General features: G+C 40.4%; 1 long non-coding RNA gene across 1 annotated transcript in view; it reads right to left on the bottom strand.

The window, feature by feature from the left end:
- The window catches only part of LOC137769918 (uncharacterized), a 236331-nt gene that overhangs the window by 205571 nt on the left and 11889 nt on the right, over nucleotides 1-18871 (bottom strand). Inside the window, exons 2-3 of the long non-coding RNA XR_011075103.1 lie at nucleotides 3739-3853; nucleotides 1319-1391 (exon numbers count right to left, since the gene is read on the bottom strand). This is a non-coding gene — a long non-coding RNA (uncharacterized lncRNA). The remainder of the gene's footprint in view (nucleotides 1-1318; nucleotides 1392-3738; nucleotides 3854-18871) is intronic.

The following is an 18871-nucleotide window of genomic DNA, read 5'->3' as shown; positions in this document are numbered from 1 at the left end:
TTATGCACTGTAAAAACGTCTTTAAGTTTGAAAGCAGTATACACTCTGTGACTCTATTAATTTTAGACATCTTTTTTCTCATTCTATATGAAACATGATAATCTTTAAACACTTTTTATAATAAATTATTTAACAACTTGAACGAATGAGACAGGAACAAATGGGGGCAGGCACAACCATTAAAAGAATGACACAGCCATTGAGAAAAACGGGATACGACAAAGACTGGTAAAAACCGACCAGGCCCAAGATGGCAGAAGATTCGACCTCCAGGAGACCTTGAGCCTGAGCATCTGCTCATTGTAACACATCAGCTAAATGACACACCCACAGGCACCGTGGCAGCTCTGAGGCTGACCATAAAAGGCCAAAAAGTGGGCGGTGGCCTGATTTCTGAAGTCCCCACCCCTTCCCCAAAATAGTTAGACTATTCTTCCCACTCCTTAGCATATGAAATTACCCAGCCCATAAAAACTAACAACTCCATACCCCGGAGCCGAGCCGCTCTCACTTTCTGATACGGCCGGCTGGCATTATACCTGTGGAATATGTATCTCTCTAATAAACCTGCTTTCACTTTACTTTGGCTCGCTCTTGAATTCTTTCCCATGCGAGACCAAGGACCCTCACTTGGTGGCCTGTCCCAGGAACTCGCCCGAGACTTGGGACATGACCATTCTCTTGCTCCCCCTTCTCCTGCAACACTAATTTATGATAGACGTTAATCACCAAAAATTTGCCGTTTTCTCATTTTTGCTAGTAAACCACTGTGTTCACAAACTGTTAAAAATAGCAATGTAAGATGAAGTCACATATTGTCTCAAACAAAATTTGGTGATCTTCTATTGACCTAAGGCCCATACACCAGTTATGAAGTGACTTTTATCCTGTGGCCTGGGAGCAATTTATGCCTGAAACATGCGAAGAGACAAGCACAACTCTTTTGAAATCCTTGGCTTTCAAGTTCCAATACGAAGCTAGACTTTCATAAACAAAACAAGTAAGCAAACTGAATCTCCTAACAGGTGAGTGTAGAGAAACAAACAAAAACTTATTTTATATAAATGATTTGGATAGTCTATAACATTTTAGGGACAATTCTGCCCAAACTGATAAGAAAAGGCAATTTTTCCAGGTACCAATTTTGTTTTTGTTTTGTTAAGGTGGCAGGATTTATCTTATGTAGGAAAAACTAAGTCACCAAGACATTGAACTTCCAAGCTCCTGAAAGAGGCATTTAAGCCTGAAATGGGCTTTCCAGAAAGTGACTGTAAGCATACAAAAGGGAAAAAGGAAAAATCACATATAAAGTACTTACCATATCAGAGCCCCTGTGGATAGTTGTGTGGCGCTTTGTAACTTGATTCTGCTTAAAAACTCAACCACAGACCCTGTGTGCAGGAAAGAGAACAGTCCGGAGACTGGATTTTTTGTGATCCTGCTTGAGTCCTCCAAGGCTCCAAATTGTTTAACTGACTAGAAAATTCTGCTTCACTTCTAGTATTGGTCTCTCCTCCCTGGCCCTGTCAACTACAGGCCCTGAGCCCCGTTTGGGGTAATTAAGTTCTGTCCCACTCACGCTCCTGAGCCCAAGTTCATCCTCTGTCCTGGGTGAGTCTCCACCCCCTACCAGAGAGTGGGGTCTGGAATGGGCCTTGCTGCCCTGTCGCCAGATGGGTACAGGCAGCAGGAGGCTTCTCCCCTCACTCCTTTTCCCATGGCACCTCAGGACTTATGTTTTGCTTTCCTGATTGCTCCCCTGGTCAATACCCAGAAAGAAGCCCTGAGTCTCAGCGTTCTGCCCCCAGATGTGGCCCTTATCCTTCTTCCTCTAGTAACTGCAGGCTGAGGTCTGGCTCCCTATATGAGGGACCACCTGGAAGCACACTGCCCCCTGGTGGATGCCATTCTTCCTGCCTGGAGATCCCTGCAGCCAGCCCACCACCCCTCACTCCGGGTGGCGTACCCAAATATCTCCTTAAGTGGGGATTAAACTGTAATTTGCCACACCTGTAAAAAACATAATTAGAACTGTGGGATGTTCCTTGGTGGTGTGCCAACTGATACATTTTTAGGCTTTCTACAAGTTGTACTGTTAAACACTGTCATTATTAAAATTTAAATTGTATAAACTTAGAATTAACTTACATTAAAAACAACGGCCATAAATACTCAAAACTCATCCCTTCTTAATAATCTTACTAAATTTTACTATTTTCTATGCTCGTGAGTTGTTTACATCTATTGGTATCTGGATGGTGGAAATTACTCCACTTGTCAAATCATAGTTGAATTGCAACCATAGGTTGGCTATGGATACAAGAGTTCAGCAAAAAATCAATGAAGACATTCAGTGCGAATCAACTGGCTATATGGAATTTAAAATAAAGAGCATTGTATACTTTATTATTATTTATAAATGGTGTGCTGCACACCCTTTACATCAGTAAAATTTATAAATTGACATAATTTTTTTCTAGAGAGCTAATTGTTAAACATTTTGAAGCACACTACAGTGTCCCTTCCTCCCACTCCAGGGCCAGTTGTAGAGTCTCATTAATTCTCCTAGTTCTGCAAACACCCCATTACTGACCTTGAGAGCTGGTTGGAGGGTGGCAAGCTCATACTCCCACCCCTACCCTCACCCTCACCACCCCCATGAATCCTGTCCAAGTGGAGGGACATCATTAGCATACCACACCTGGCCTCTTCTGCTTCCTGACACATTCGTTCCCTGCGGAAGGTGAACTGACTTCCCTGGTTGGTGAGTGTAGAAGGAGAAAGAAATCATGCATGGCCTAGTTCCTGCTTCTGTTCCTTTTCTTGGAAGCCACCCACAGGGGGCATCTCCCTCCATATGGGGAAGTCTGCCATATTCTGGTATTGCCTGAGGCTGATGAGCAAGTTGGTCAAATTCTGGAGTTTGGTATTAAGAACGCCACTTGCTCAAAGATAGAAGCTATGCTCTGTAAAGTAGCATTGATCATAATGAGGGCCGTATATTGGCCTCCATCTGCTAACTCCTTTGTCTTATTTCTCACTGGTTTAAAAACTGAATGGGGAAAAGGAGTGCTATTTATTGGGTCCCTCAGAAACTCCCAAAGGCTCCTCTTCCATCAGCCTTTGCTCCTGAGGTCACAGAATGCCTTGTGGCTGTACCCATTTGTACTGGTATGCATAAGCCTTTTCTAAGATGAGAAAACTTGACTGGCTAATTTATTTGATTCTAATTCCTTTTATTACCTATACGTGTATGTGGAATAACAATGCTTACACAGTTGAGCACCTTGTATATGCCAGATATTGTACATAGGAACACAGATCTTAGAAAGCAAGTATTAATGACCTAGAGTGTTAAAGTAACTTTCCCAAGGTCACAAAGTAACAAGCTAGTTGTCTGATTCCAAGGCCCTTGCTCTTTCCAGTACACTTTCCCTCACTCCCCTTTTCTTTCTCTTTCCTCCCACCCCCAGCCCTCCAGTCTTCCCTCCTCCCCTTTCCTCTCTCTCCTGCTCTCTTTCACCCATCCATCCCTCCACCACTACCTTCCCCCATTTCCACATTTTCTAGCCCTTTGACACTACAGAAAACTAAGACAGCATCTGAAATCTCAGAGGTTTTTATACATATATATAATTTTAGAATTTATACATATAATTATATATAACTCATATATAATTATATATAAATTCTAAAATATAATAAAAATAAATAAATCAAAATTCTACAAAATCTTACCCCAACAGCTGGGCCCTCAAGAAACTTGGCGGCAGGCATCAGGAAAACTGTAGCTGTGTTTTTAGTATCCTCCTCAGGTTTCTCATGAGCAATGTCTAGCATCCCATTCAAGATCCTGGGGGAGGAGGTCACAAAGAAATGAGTGTGTGTCGAGAGAGACCACAGGATTGCATCAAGCTAGAGTCTGTGCAGGCTTGACCAGGGGGCTGGGCTCTACGTGGAAAATGCAGCCTTACCTCAAATGGAGTGTTTTCTGTTACCTCCACATCAAACTTTCTTTCCCTGGGGTCAATAGTTGTGCAACAGTTTCAGAGATTGAGCAAACAGTTTAGAAATTATTTGGGGAATGATTACAGGAAGGGGAAAAATAAATACATATATATACACGTATATACCTATTATATATATTTTAAAAATGCATTCTCTATGGGAGGTAACATCATCCCCAAGGGGGTGAAAATTCGTTCTCAGGGGAGGGTGTGAAAAAAATCTCTCCTTTTACATATAAAGCACAGATAATACTGACATACATATAGTACCTAAACAAATACAGTAAGTCTTTGGTATTAAAATTTCATGGAAGGGGCTTCCCTGGTGGCGCAGTGGTTGAGAATCTGCCTGCCAATGCAGGGGACACGGGTTCGAACCCTGGTCTGGGAAGATCCCACATGCCACAGAGCAACTGGGCCCGTGAGCCACAATTACTGAGCCTGCGCGTCTGGAGCCTGTGCTCCGCAACAAGAGAGGCCGCGATGGTGAGAGGCCCGCGCACCGCGATGAAGAGTGGTCCCCACTTGCCGCAACTAGAGAAAGCCCTCGCACAGAAACGAAGACTCAACACAGTCATAAATAAATAAATAAAAGAACGTGAATTTCTTAAAAAATAAATAAATAAATAAATATCTCTCTCCTATCTATGCAATAGATGAAGGAAAGATCTTTCCTTTAAAAAAAAAAATTTCATGGAGGGGATATTAAGAAAAACATATCTAAAAAGGCTCCTTAGGGGAACAATAATTTTTTAAAAAATGGTTGAAAAACAGTGATGTATACTGAGACCTAGCAGACTATGTGACACATGGTAGGTATTCAAAACATGAGATCTGTAGGTGCTATTATCATGGTTAGTTGTTCTTACAATTATCCAACAAACTAACTAGAGAGCCATGCCATCCCATCATGGTTATGGTGGAGAAGGGGTACTGTGGCCAGTTCCCAGATGAAGTTAGCTTAGGGTGGATCCTGCATGAGCTAGAGGTCCAAACTGCCTGGGGTTCTAGAAAATAAGCAGATTCTTGCACACCACTGGGATGACCTCTGGGATGCTCAGGAACACTTGTGCAGGATGGCGTTAAAATCCAAAGAACAAGGCATGGCACAGACGTTTGTGAGCAGCGCAGAGGCTACCACAATGCCCATGTTAATCCTCTGGGGAAAGGAAGTACTCCTAAATTCAGTTTCTTCCTGGCTGAGAACTCTACCACCGAGTTTTGTGCGCCTGCCTCTGTTTCTCTTTAGAGAATCTGGCTTCTAGGAGGCACTCAATATTTGAGTTAATACAGGGTTGGAGCAAATATTGAGCAACCTCTCATGGCTGCTGCATGTGCTCTGCAGGTTGAATTACCCAATGATTATTCTTAAAACCTGTATTTGTGTTCCTTTCAGCGTACAAAGTGGTCTCATATATAGTATCTTATTAAATCATCATAATAACCTAGTAATGTTATTATTCTATCACTACTTGAAGGATAAAGAAGCTGAGGCTTGGAAAGTTCACTTATTTTAGTTATTTGTCGGGTTTTTTTGGCCGTGCTGTGCAGCATGCAGGATCCTAGCTCCCCGACCAGGGATCAAAACTGTGCCCCGGGGGCTTCCCTGGTGGCGCAGTGGTTGAGAATCTGCCTGCTAGTGCGGGGAACATGGGTTCGAGCCCTGGTCTGGGAAGATCCCACATGCCGCGGAGCGGCTAGGCCCGTGAGCCACAATTACTGAGCCTGCGCGTCTGCAGCCTGTGCTCCGCAGCAGGAGAGGCCACGATGGTGAGAGGCCCGTGCACCGCGATGAGGAGTGGCCCCCACTTGCCACAACTGGGGAGAGCCCTCGCACAGAAACGAAGACCCAACACAGCCATAAATAAATAAATAAATAAAATTTAAAAAAAAAAACTGTGCCCCCTGCAGTGGAAGCATGGAGTCCTAACCACTGGACCTCCAGGGAATTCCCAGTTATTTCTCCTCTTTAGCTGCCCAGTAATAAGTAGCAGAGCAAGCCTCCTTTCTACTACACTACACCACATTTGATATTCCTTTCCCACCGAGGAGAAAGACACACAAATGGTAAAGCTACAGAGGAAAAGTCATATGCTGGAATTTGGGGACTCCGAGCGAGGGATATGGTAATATCTATGAACTGACACAATTAAGTCATGCAGGAAGAGGCGTTATCTCATGGAATATGAATCTAGCATATGGCAGAGCCTGCTGAGGTTGGTCAAACTATCAACTGCCAAGTTACAGGGAAATGAAAAGCCGTCAAAATAGAGATGGAAGCATCTCAAGATGCTGTGAAATTTGGAACATAAAAGACTTAGGGCACAAATGTGGAGAACAAAAATATGATATGAAAAATGAATGGCCAGGGGACTTCCTTGGTGGGGCAGTGGTTAAGAATCCGCCTGCCAGTGCAGGGGACACGGGTTTGAGCCCTGGTCCGGGAAGATCCCACATGTCGCGGAGCAACTAAGTCTGTGTGCCACAACTACTGAGCCTGCGCTCTAGAGCCCGTGAGCCACAACTACTGAGCCCACGTGCCACAACTACTGAAGTCCACATGCCTAGAGCCCGTGCTCTGCAACAAGAGAAGCCACTGCAATGAGAAGCCCGCGCACCGCAACGAAGAGCAGCCCCCGCTCGCCGCAACTAGAGAAAGCCCGTGCACGGCAACAAAGACCCAATGCAGCCAAAAATTAAATAAGTAAATAATTAAATAAATTTTTTTTTTAAATGAATGGCCAGGTACACACTTGGTGCAAATTTTCATTTCAGGGCCACAGCTTCAAATGTAGGAATGAAGGATATTTGACTAAGAATGGAGAACATTTTTCAAAGACTGAAAAGAATGTGTTTAGTCAGAGACCAACTCATCTGGCCAAAAGGGCTGTAAATGGAAAACAGATGGGAAAGGAGAAAAAAACACCTAGATAAAACTGAAATGGGTTTCCATGGATGACATGAAGGAAGGCCTGGGAAGAATTTCAACAGTGAGGGAGGTGTCGAGTGATTCCATGAGAAAACTATTGGGAAGGACATCAGAAACAAAATAGGCAGCAGATGTCCTGATATCACGCACAGAACATAGTAACCTTGAGATTACAGCACAGGGTGACAAACAAGACCTCACAGATACCAGGAGAGTTGGCAGGATGGAACAGGTCCATGGGAACACAGTGATAGAAGGGTGTGCTGTGCACAAAAGACCCGTTGAGAGGAGATGGAACAGCATTGTAGGCTGTAATAACAATAGATTCAGAGGAATCCCTGAACACTTGGATGAAGATGAAAGGAGAGAGGAACAGAAGTGATGTTTTATGGAAACTGAGCTGAGCCACATGGGGGAAAGCCACAAAATTGGCAGAGCACACACTCTGGGGATAACATTCTGGATATCTCATTCAGATAAAAGCAGAGTTTTTCACTTGCCTTCACATCCTAGAAGGTAGAGGAAAGAATAAAAATAACTATGCTCTGACTGATTCCAACCAATGGGAAGAAGCCATTTGTTAGAGTGGAAGGGATGAGACCCTGGGAGGATGTGGCCATGGCATCTTCAAGGGAAGACAAGGATGAGCTGGATAAAATGCGTACAGAGGACTTAAGGAAGCTAGACTTCAAAATATCTTTTAAAATAGGCATAATTCCACAAGTTTCCAAAAGAAGACAGTACGAGGAGGTGCTCAGAAGCATGACTTTGGGCAATTCCAAAGAAGAGAAAAGAGATGGGGATATTCTTAAAGAAATTAGAGTGATGGCACAGAGCTCTGTAAACTAGAATATAGAATGAACACTCAAAAAGATGGAGGCAAGTGATCAGAGTGACAGAGAACCATACAAATAGTAGCAGGAATGTTAAAATCCTGGAGGAATCAAAGCATGCAAAACGGGCAAGGACCAGAGAATGTGTTACAGGTACAAGGGAATTATGATACTGGATGGTAGAAAGGATGTACTATTTCTCAAATTTCTCTTTTAGGGTCTGAAAAAGACTGCAATTGTGGGGCTGCAAAGACAAAAGTGGATAAGAATATGTAGAAATCCAAGGTTGGGGAAGATGTTACTGATCCCTTTTGAAAGCTAATACAGGATCAGACTTGGTGGTCCACAGTCTATGGATCAAGTGGCATTCATTTGCCTATCTCCACACATTCTTCCTTCTTCCTAAGTATTACTAATAGCATGTTAGCAAGTTGATCTCCAAATTCTTATAGGAGATTGGGGGTATCACTGTTTTGGATCAGAAGAATTGATTCCATTTGGATCATCTGGATACTCTCCTATTATCAGAGTGCTTTTAGTTGAAATATGTCTAGTTCAAGGCTTAAAACTAGCTAACTAATTACAGAAGAACAGTTTCTAAAGTCCTCAGCGGCATACTGTTTATACTTCTAGTAAGGTATTCCACCTTTACCAACACAAAATGAAATGTGTTGGAGTTTTCTAAGGGTTGTCTAGAGTGGCTTCTCTTAAAAGAACTTGGAAAAATGAGTGTCACTGTCTCTTACAAAAATTATGGAGTTAGCCCATAGTCAATACATCATTTTATGAAATTACAGAACAGGCAAAACTGATCTGTGGGGAGAGAAATCATGATAGTGGTTGCCAGGATAGATAGGGGCAGGGATAGAATGGAAGAGACCGTAGTGAACCTCCTAGGATGATGGCATACTCAGCTGGAGTACTGGTTACATGGATATCTGCAGTTGTCAAAACTCGTCAAATTGTCACTATCACTGTATGCAATTACACTTCTATAAAAATATATAAAAAGCATATAATAAATCTGGGCAGTGATATGAAGTGAAAAGAGAATGATTTTCCCCCATGACTTGACAGCGATCAAATGAAGTTAAGAACATCAAGGAATCAAGAGAAAAGCAGTCTCAGAGTTTGAAATTAGCAGTACTCTACCAGCAGATTTAGTGAAAAGTCAGTCTTACCAACACCCTTGACCTGTTAATTTCCTATTGGCAAAGTCTCCCATATTGTAGAAAAGGGGCACCACTACCCTTTTTCCTGGTTACACTGGAACCAAGTACTGCTGGTTCCCAAACTTCCATGCACATAAATATCATCTTGGATGTTTGTTAAAAATGCAGACTCTGGGTCCATACCTGGAGATTTTGATACAGTAAATCTAGGTTAGCGTCTAGGTTAGTGAATTTCCATTTTAGTGAACATCCTTGGCAAGACTGATGGAGGTAGTCAATGGACTTATACTTTGAGAAACACTTTAGATAATCAAATAATTAAACTAGTTCCTAATTCCTCTAATTTCAGGCTCTACAGGCCACCTTCTGATAATATAGCCTTTTTCCATTCCTTCACAAAGAAAATATGTTGCTTATAGCAATACGTGTATTCCAGCTCATGTGACCAGAACTCTTTCTTATTCAGTAATAAATAGGCATTTGCTTTGTACCTCAATCTGACGGACCTGGTATTTAAATAAATATAAATACCCTTATAAATGTGGTAAACGTTTCACGTGATACTGAAAAACCGTACTTCTTGGACTGAGGGACAGAAATGTGCCAAATTTATGCCAAATTTACCAAGATAAAGGGTATTTACAAAATTCCCTCCTTATAGAAATCCTATGCCTGACATCATTACAGTTGCTGTGTTCTTTTTTTTAAATTAATAGACAATTTTTTTAGAGTAGTTATAGGTTCACAGCAAAACTGAGTGGAAAGCACAGAGTGCTCCCATGTATTCCCTGTCCTCTCACACACACAACTTCTCGCATTGCGGACATTCTGTGCCACAGGGTATGCTCTTTATGAGCAATGAAACTGCACTGACATACCATTATCACCCAAAGTCCACGGCACACGTTAGGGTTCACTCTGTGTTGTACATTCTATGGGTTTTAGCAAGTGTTGTGTTCTTCTAAGCCAGTAAGCTTAACAATAACCATGTAAATATAATATTTCCATTTTAAACGTAACTCAACAAATATTTAAATAATTTGTGTTGTGGTTTACTTTTCTAATGCTAAATAAAAGTTCTTTATTGACATTTTGGAAAAATGAAAACATATTTAAAAACCACAAGTGGGACTTCCCTGGTGGCACAGTGGTTGAGAGTCCGCCTGTCAATGCAGGGGACACGGGTTCGATCCCTGGTCCGGGAAGAGCCCACATGCCGCGGAGCAACTAAGCCCGTGCACCACAACTACGGAGCCTGTGCTCTAGAGCCCACGAGCCACAACTATTGAGCCCACATGCCACAACTACTGAAGCCCACGTGCCCTAGGGCCTGCGCGCCACACTACTGAGCCCACATACCACAACTACTGAAGCCCATGTGCTCTAGGGCCTATGTGCTGCAATTACTGAGCCCGCGTGCTGCAACTACTGAAGCCTGCACGCCTAGAGCCTGTGCTCCACAAGAGAAGCCATTGCAATGAGAAGCCTGCACACTGCAACAAAGAGTAGCCCCCGCTCACCGCAACTAGAGAAAGCCTGCGCGCAGCAATTAAGACCCAACGCAGCCAAAAATAAATAAATTTTTTTTTAAATGAAAAAATATTTTTTAAAAATAAAATTTAAAAAAATGAAAACCACAAGTTATTTTACTGCCCTGGGCTAACCATTGTGAATGTTCTGATTCTTTCTTTCTTCAAGTCATTGTTCTGTTTTTATGTACATACATTTTTTGTGGTGGTGGTAATGGTGGTTGTTTATTTCTTTACAAAACCAGGATTATAATATATAAACAGTTCCTAACACTGTATCATTCTATCATATTTTAACAGTATTAACTCTCCTCTGCTCTGATTTTATTTTTCTTCTTGGCATTTATTGCCACCTGACATAATATGTTTGCTTTTTTATTTTCTGTCCTTACTGAATGTATGTCCCAGGACGGCAGTTGTTCCAGAAGGGAGCTCTGTTCATTATGAAAACACAGCACCTATAACAGTGCCTGACACATGTTAGTTATTCAATACATATTGGCAGAATGAACAAATAAATGAATAAGTGGCACTTTATTGTGTTAGTAACTATGCTTCAAAATCATGATTTACAATGATTAAGCAATTCCATCAAATGTATACAATGTAATTTGTTGAATTATTCTTCTAAATGATCAACAGTTGGGCTATTTCCACCTTCTAGTTTTTTACTACTGTAATTAATGAGGATGTATAAATCTTGTTTATAAAATGGAGTTCATATTTCTGATATTTCCTTAGGACTAATATCTAGAAGTAGAGTTATTATATGAAAAATCATAAAAATCTTAAACATCTTTTTACATACTGCCATTTAACTTTCCAGGAATATTGCAATTCATTTGTCTATAAACAGTATAAGAAAATGGCCACCTCTTTTCATCTTTGCTAATAGTGAGTACTGACATTTTATTTTGAAAATTTCTGTCCTGAGAAAGAAAAATGGAGATGCAGGAATCAGGCTCTCTGACTACAGACTATACTACAAAGTTACAGTAATCAAAACAGTATGGTACTGGCACAAAAACAGAAATATAGATCAATGGAACAGGACAGAAAGCCCAGAGATAAACCCATGCACCTATGGTCAACTAATCTATGACAAAGGAGGCAAGGATATACAATGGAGAAAAGACAGTCTCTTCAATAAATGGTGCTGGGAAAACTGGACAGCTACATGTAAAAGTATGAAATTAGAACATTCCCTAACACCATACACAAAAATAAACTCAAAATGGATTAAAGACCTAAATGTAAGACTGAACACTATAAAGCTCTCAGAGGAAAACATAGGCAGAACACTCTTTGACATAAATCACAGTAATATTTTTTGGATCCATCTCCTAGAGTAATGAAAATAAAAACAAATAAATGGGACCTAATTAAACTTAAAAGCTTTTGCACAGCAAGGAAACCATAAACAAAACGAAAAGACAGTCCACAGAATGGGAGAAAATGTTTGCAAATGAAGCGACCGACAAGGGATTAATCAAAATATACAAACAGCTCATGCAGCTCAATATCAAAAAAACAAACAACCCAATCAAAAGAACAAGTGTTCTTCTCACTTGTGTTGAGTTGAAATGTAATTTTTTTAATGTGTATATTGACCACTTGTGTTTTATATTTGTTTATTGCCTGTCCATATCATTTGGCAAATTTTCTATTAGACTTTTTCTTATCCATTTGTAAGCATGCTCTATTACTTAGAGATATTAACATAGCACATGGTTTATTTTTGTCTTCATTTTAATTCTGCTCTTTTTTGTGAATGAAGTTAGCTGGAGCACTGACTCCTTTCTGTAACTGGCCTAATTTCTGCAGTACAAGCTTACTATTATTGAAACATCTATTCTTCTCCCACTGATTTGAAATGGTCACTTTTATCACATTCTGTTTATATGGACCAGTGGTTAATAGTGAAAACCCTGGGATCAGACCGCTGCCGTCCTCTCTGTCACCGTTTTTTATGAGGTTGTGAGTGAACTGGGGCAGTGGCCTTCAGCACATAGTAAATGGTACTTAAGTGATAGCTGTTATTATTACACTGGCTAAATGATCTCTCCTGTTGTGTCTTTTGTTTGTTTTCACATCCTGCTTCGTTTGGTGAGATCAATCTCAGTAAGTCTTGACCTTTGCTCTTGGAATATTTTCAGCTACGCACCTCCTTACTTGAGAGAGTTTAGAAACTCTCTCAAGTAAGATAAACAGAGTTCTCTAAATTCTTTGCTTTGATGCCCTCCCCGCCACCATTAAAAAATTGCCAAACATGCCAGCTTCTGTCCTTGGATATTAGGGATATTGCAGGAGGTTACTGTGGAGGTGACATGCTGGACTTGTCATGACATGCTCAATTTACCATGGCAACCTGAAGGGTCACTGCAGCCACCAAACCCCTTACTGCCCGATCCAGGAGCTGGCTGTGGCACACCCCTCCCTTAGTCAGCACGCCTAGCAAAGTGAAGGTCCTTAAGTTCACAACCCCACCCAATTCTTTGCATCTCAGGGCTGGCTCCTGATAGCATTGCCTCTGCTCCGAGCCTGGAACACATATAGGAAGGTCTACCTGCGTCTGTTTGTTTACTGTCAGTCCACTTCCAGATGCATTATAGCTTCTAGAAAGATAGCCAAGTATCAATCAACCCAAAATTTAATGGCTTAAAACATTAACTTATTAAGATCTCTCATGACGTTATGTGTTGACTGGGTTCAGCTGAGCAGTTCTTCTCCTGGTGTCACTTTAGGTCTCTCGTGCAGTTACACTCAGACGGCTATGCTGCATGGGGACATCCGAGATGATGTCTGCTCTCACATATCTGGCCCCTTGGTGCTTCTCCAAATGGCCATTCTCTCCATCCTCAGGGGTATCTCATCCTCCAACGTCTTTCCACGTGGCCTCTCTCTATAGCATGGTAGTTGGACTTCATACATGGTGGCCAGCTTCCAAGAGTGGGTAGGGGCCAGAATATGCCACCCTAAAATATGCCATTGGCATAAGGATTATTTTGAGCTAGAGGCAAATGAGAATTGACAAGTGCAGAAAGACACCTTCCAGGAGCTTCCCTTACCTGACAAAAAGCAGAAACTTCTGAGAAATGAGAGCTGCCATAACTCCCTCTCCCAGGGAAGTTTTATGGCCATGAAAAAGATGGAAAGTCAACACCAATATGGACCTGCAGAAACCAACCTCACTCCATTAGCTTTCCCCATATATTTACCTTCCCACAGTTTGTCACCCTTGGAAGCCTAAAACCATCTCCCTTTGTTCTGTCACTTCTCTACAATTTATTGTTCTTTGTTAAGATGCCATATAAGCCCAAGTTCTAGCCACTCCTTTGAGCAACTCATCACTGAGCATACACATAATGCAAGTGTTAATAAAATTCTTTTGTTCTTCTCTCTGTCTTTAGGCAGTTTAATTGGCAGGGCCCCAGTCAATGACCTAAGTTGAATACAGAAAAAAAGTTTTTTTTCCCTTCCCTGCAAGTGTAAAAGAGGAAGCTGCCAGGACTTTTAAAAGCTTAGATACAAAATGGTCCAGTACCACTCTTGGTATTCTATTAAAGTCCTGCTTCAATATGAGAGGGGAACTACACAAGGACCTGAGTACCAATGTGACTGGTCCACTGGGAACACTTTTATGTAACTATCACATCACCTTCCTGCTTTTCCAGAGCTCTTATTTAAAAAAAAAACAACTGGATTATTTCAAAAAGATTTCAAGGAGAGAAAAATGGTGAATTCCTAGTTTTAATTCATCTTCTTCAAAGTGGAAATATTTGTTTTGAAGATGGCTATGTAAATTATTTTTTGCTATTTATGTCATCCTCCTTTTACATACGTGTATTATGTAATACAACATTTACAATACTCTACTCATTCTCCAATCCTCTCAATATCACTTAATTGAAAAAATAACCTTTCTTTGACAATGAGATCTCTCGGAATAAGAATATATTTAATTCTTATTTTAATAAACATTTTTAAAATGCCAAATATGTGCTGGGTCCTAACAATTAGGGTGCAAACAGACTAATATTTTCAATTCAATTCAATAGTCAGGAACAACAAAGCATTTTTTTAGAGTGCATTGAGCTGTTGTTAAATGCCTGGTACTGTAAGGGATCTAAAGAATTGTAAGACACAGTGCTGTCCTCAAAAGGCCTTCCTGCAATATGGAAAATTAGCAAATGTAATAAAAATGGACATCTAATATCCACGTGCAAAAGAATGAAACTGGACTCTTACCTAACACAATATACAAAATTAACTCAAAATGGATCAAAGACCTAAACACAAGCTCTAAAACTATAAAACTTTTAGAACTGGGGAAAGCTTCATGACATTGGATTTGACAATGATTTCTTGGATATGACACCAAAAGCACAACTACAAAAGAAAAATTAGGCCAATTGGACTTCATAAAAACTAAGAATTTTGTGCACCAAAGGACACTGCTATGTTTGTGTCCCCCCAAAATTCCTATGTTGAAATCCTAACCCCCAAGGTGACCGTATTAGGAGGTGGGGCCTTTGGGAGGTGACTGGGTCACGAGGGCACAGCCCTCATGAATGAGATTAGTGCCCTTATAAAAGGAACTCCAGAGAGCTCCCTCATCCCTTCCGCCATGTGAGGACACAGCAAGAAAACTGCTATCTATGAACCAGGAAGTGGGCCTTCACCGGACACTGAAGCTGCTGGCACCTTGATCTTGGACTACCCAGCCTCCAGAATGGTGAAGAGTAAATTTCTGTTGCTTATAAACTACCTGGTTTACGGTAATTTTGTTATGGTAGCCCAAATGGACTAAAACAGACACTATTATTAGAATAAAAAGGCAACTCACAGGAGAAAATATTTCTGGATTATATATCTGGTAAGGGAATAACATCCAGAATATATAGAGAACACCCAGAACTCAACAACAAAGAGCAAACAACCCAATTCAAAAATGGGCAAAGGACTTGAATAGATGTTTCTCCAAAGAAGATATACAAATGGCCAAAAAGCACATGAAAAGATGCTCAGCATCACTAATCACTAAGGAAATGCAACTCAAAACCACAACATAGATAACAGTTCAAATCCATTACGATGGCTATTATTTAAAAGAAGCTTTGGCAAGGATGTGGAGAAGTTGGAACCCTTGTACGTTGCTGGTAATAACGTAAAATGGTGCAGCCACTATGAAAAACAGTATGGCAGTTCTTCAAAAAATCAAACACACAATTACCATTTGATCCAGTAATTCCACTTCTGCTTATATACCTAAAAGGACTCAAAGTAGAGATTTGAACAGATATTTGTACACCCATGTTCACAGCATTATTCACAACAGACAAAAGTGGAAACAACCCAAATGTCCATTGGCAGATGAATGGATAAACAAAATGTGCTATATACATATAATGGAATATTATTCAGACTTAAAAAGGAAGGAAATTCTGATATATACTACAACATGGAAGAAGGTTGAAGAAATTATCCTAAGTGAAATAAATCAAACACAGACCAAACACAGAAGGACAAATACAGTATGGTTCCATTTATATGAGGTACCTAGGGTAGTTAAATTCATAGACAGAAAGTAAAAGTGTTGCTAGGGACGAGGATGGGGGGAGGAGCCGGGGGGGCAAGGGCAGAATGGAGAGTTATAGTTTAATGGGTACAGAGTTTCAGTTTGGGATGATGAAAAGTTCTGGAGGTGAATACTGGTGATGGTTGCACAACAACATGAATGTACTTATTGTCACTAAACTATATATTTTAAAATGATTAAAATGGTAAATTGTATGTTATGTATATTTTGCCACAATAAAATAAATAAAATAAACATATAGAATAGAAAGTGATAAATGCTATAAGAAAGGCACAAGTAACCTTTGCCTAGGATTTCCCTCAGACATGGAATCTAAAATTCCAATCCTGGACTTCCCTGGTGGCGCGGTGGTTAAGAATCCGCCTGCCAATGCAGGGGACACGGGTTCGAGCCCTGGCCCGGGAAGATCCCACATGCTGCTGAGCAACTAAGCCCGTGTGCCACAACTACTGAGCCTGCGCTCTAGAGCCGGCAAGCCACAACTACTGAGCCCATGTCCCACAACTAAGGAAGCCCGTGCACCTAGAGCCGGTGCTCCGTAACAAGAGAAGCCACCGCAACAAGAAGCCCACGCACCACGACAAAGAGTAGGCCCCACTCGCCGCAACTAGAGAAAACCCACGCGAGGCAATGAAGACCCAACGCAGCCAAAAATAAATAAATAAATAAATTTAAAATTTCAATCCTATTTCCACTCTGATACTTCTTACCCCCCACATTTGCTTTCTTTGTTCTTACCGCTATTTAATATTCTATAAATTTAACTTTATTTATTTTTATTGTCTGCCTTCCCCCTTAGAAGTAAGCTCCATAAAGGTAGAAATTTTTGCCTGATTTATTCATTGCTTTAACTGCAGTGACTAGAACATACAGTAAATGCTCAATAAATATTTGTTGAATGAGTAGATAAAATGATGAGGGAATTGAGAGGAAGGAAAAATGATTTACTGAGCAGTTGAAGGAAATCTTCAAAGAGAACGTGGATGTTAAACATGCCTTAAAGGATGAATAGGATTTGAATTCTTGAGAGGCAAGAGTGATGTGCCCATCAGATTGGCAAAAAAGAAAATTATAGAACCTATTAAGTGTTGGCTGGGGGGCAGGGGAAACTGGTACTCTCAAACTGTGTTGATAGGAATATACATGGCAATTTAGATAGAATTTTGGTAGGATCTATTAAATTGAAAATCCACATTCTCTGTTGACCCAGCAATCTCACGTCTTTGCATCTTTCGTGGAGTAATTCTCAGACATGTTCACAGAGGAGGGAAACTGAAAGGCACAGAAAGATTAAATAACCTGACCAGACATAATGGATGTGAAGATTAAAAGTTAATATATTAGGCATTTAGAAAAGGACCTGAACACATAATAAGCACTGTATAAACAATGGCCCACGGGACTTCCATGGCGGTCCAGTGGTTAAGACTTTGCCTTCCAATGTAGAGGGTGCAGGTTCAATCCCTGGTCGGGGAGCTAAGATTTCACATGCCTCGCGACCAAAAAACCAAAACATAAAACAGAAGCAATATTGTAACAAATTCAATAAAGACTTTAAAAATGGTCCACATCAAAAAAAAAATCTTAAAAAAAACCCAACAATGGCCCACATTATTATTTATTGGCTAAATGTACTTTTCCTGCAAATTTTCTGTATAAGCCATTTGTGCTTTTGCCTAATTGGATTGTAATGTTTTTCTTTTTAATTTGTATAAGTAATTTATATATTAAGGCTATTAAATTTGTCACATGTTGGGAATATTTTTCAGTTTGTTGCATGCTTTTTATTCTGTTTACATTGTTACCACATGATGAGATAATGAAATCTTTATCTAGTCAATCCATTATGGCTATTGTTTTTAACTTGGATATTTGCTGTCAACCAGAAATTTGATAAATATATGCTTCTTATTTATTCTGTTTCCATAGTCTGACTTTTTATATTTACTAATCAATCCATCTGGAATTGTTGTTAGTGTACCTAGAAGTTGTGGTATTAGTTTCCTAGGGCTACTGTAACAAATTACAGCAAACTGGGTGCCTAAAACAATAGAAATGTATTGCTTCACAACTCTGGAGGCTAGAAATTTGAAATCAAGGCGTTGGCAGGGCTACGCTCTCTCTGAAGGCTCTAGGGGAAGATCCTTCCTTGTCTCTTCCTAACTTCTGGTGGTTGCTAAAAATTCCTGGTATTCCTTGGATTATGGCAGCATCACTCCAATCTCTGCTTCCATTGTCACATGGCATTCTTCCCTTTGTCTGTGTCTGTGTCCAAATTTCCTTCTTCTTATCAGGACACCAGTCACTGGATTAGGGTCCACTCTAATCCAGCATGACCTCAGCTTAACCGGATTATATCTAAAAGACTCTTTCCAATATGGTAACATTCACAAGTACTGGGGGTTAGAACTTAAACATATCTTTTGGGGAGACACAATTCAACCCACCATGGTTTCCACATAGCTAACCGATTATTCTACTGCTAACACTTTTCCCTGTTAAAGATTATTAAATAGTCTTTTATTGTGCCGTCAGATACTAAATTGAATGGGTATATACTAAAGTCTCAGGCTGTCAGTTTTTACTCTACTGTTTCTTATACCAAGTGAGAGGTGATATATCTTTAAGTGGCTTATAATCACTTTTTATAAGTAGCTGAATATGATAACTTTTTAAAATGTCATATAATGCAACAACACAACCAAATTATTTCCCTCTGCCAAAAACCTATACTTTGACCAGCAGAGTCTTCTTCATTCCTAACTTTCTCGGAGCCAGTGGTTTCATCATGAAAGCTACAAG

The sequence above is a fragment of the Eschrichtius robustus genome, chromosome 10, assembly GCF_028021215.1.
Source record: "Eschrichtius robustus isolate mEscRob2 chromosome 10, mEscRob2.pri, whole genome shotgun sequence".
NCBI classification, from domain to species: Eukaryota; Metazoa; Chordata; class Mammalia; order Artiodactyla; family Eschrichtiidae; genus Eschrichtius; species Eschrichtius robustus.
This window is presented reverse-complemented; position numbering and strand designations above follow the sequence as displayed.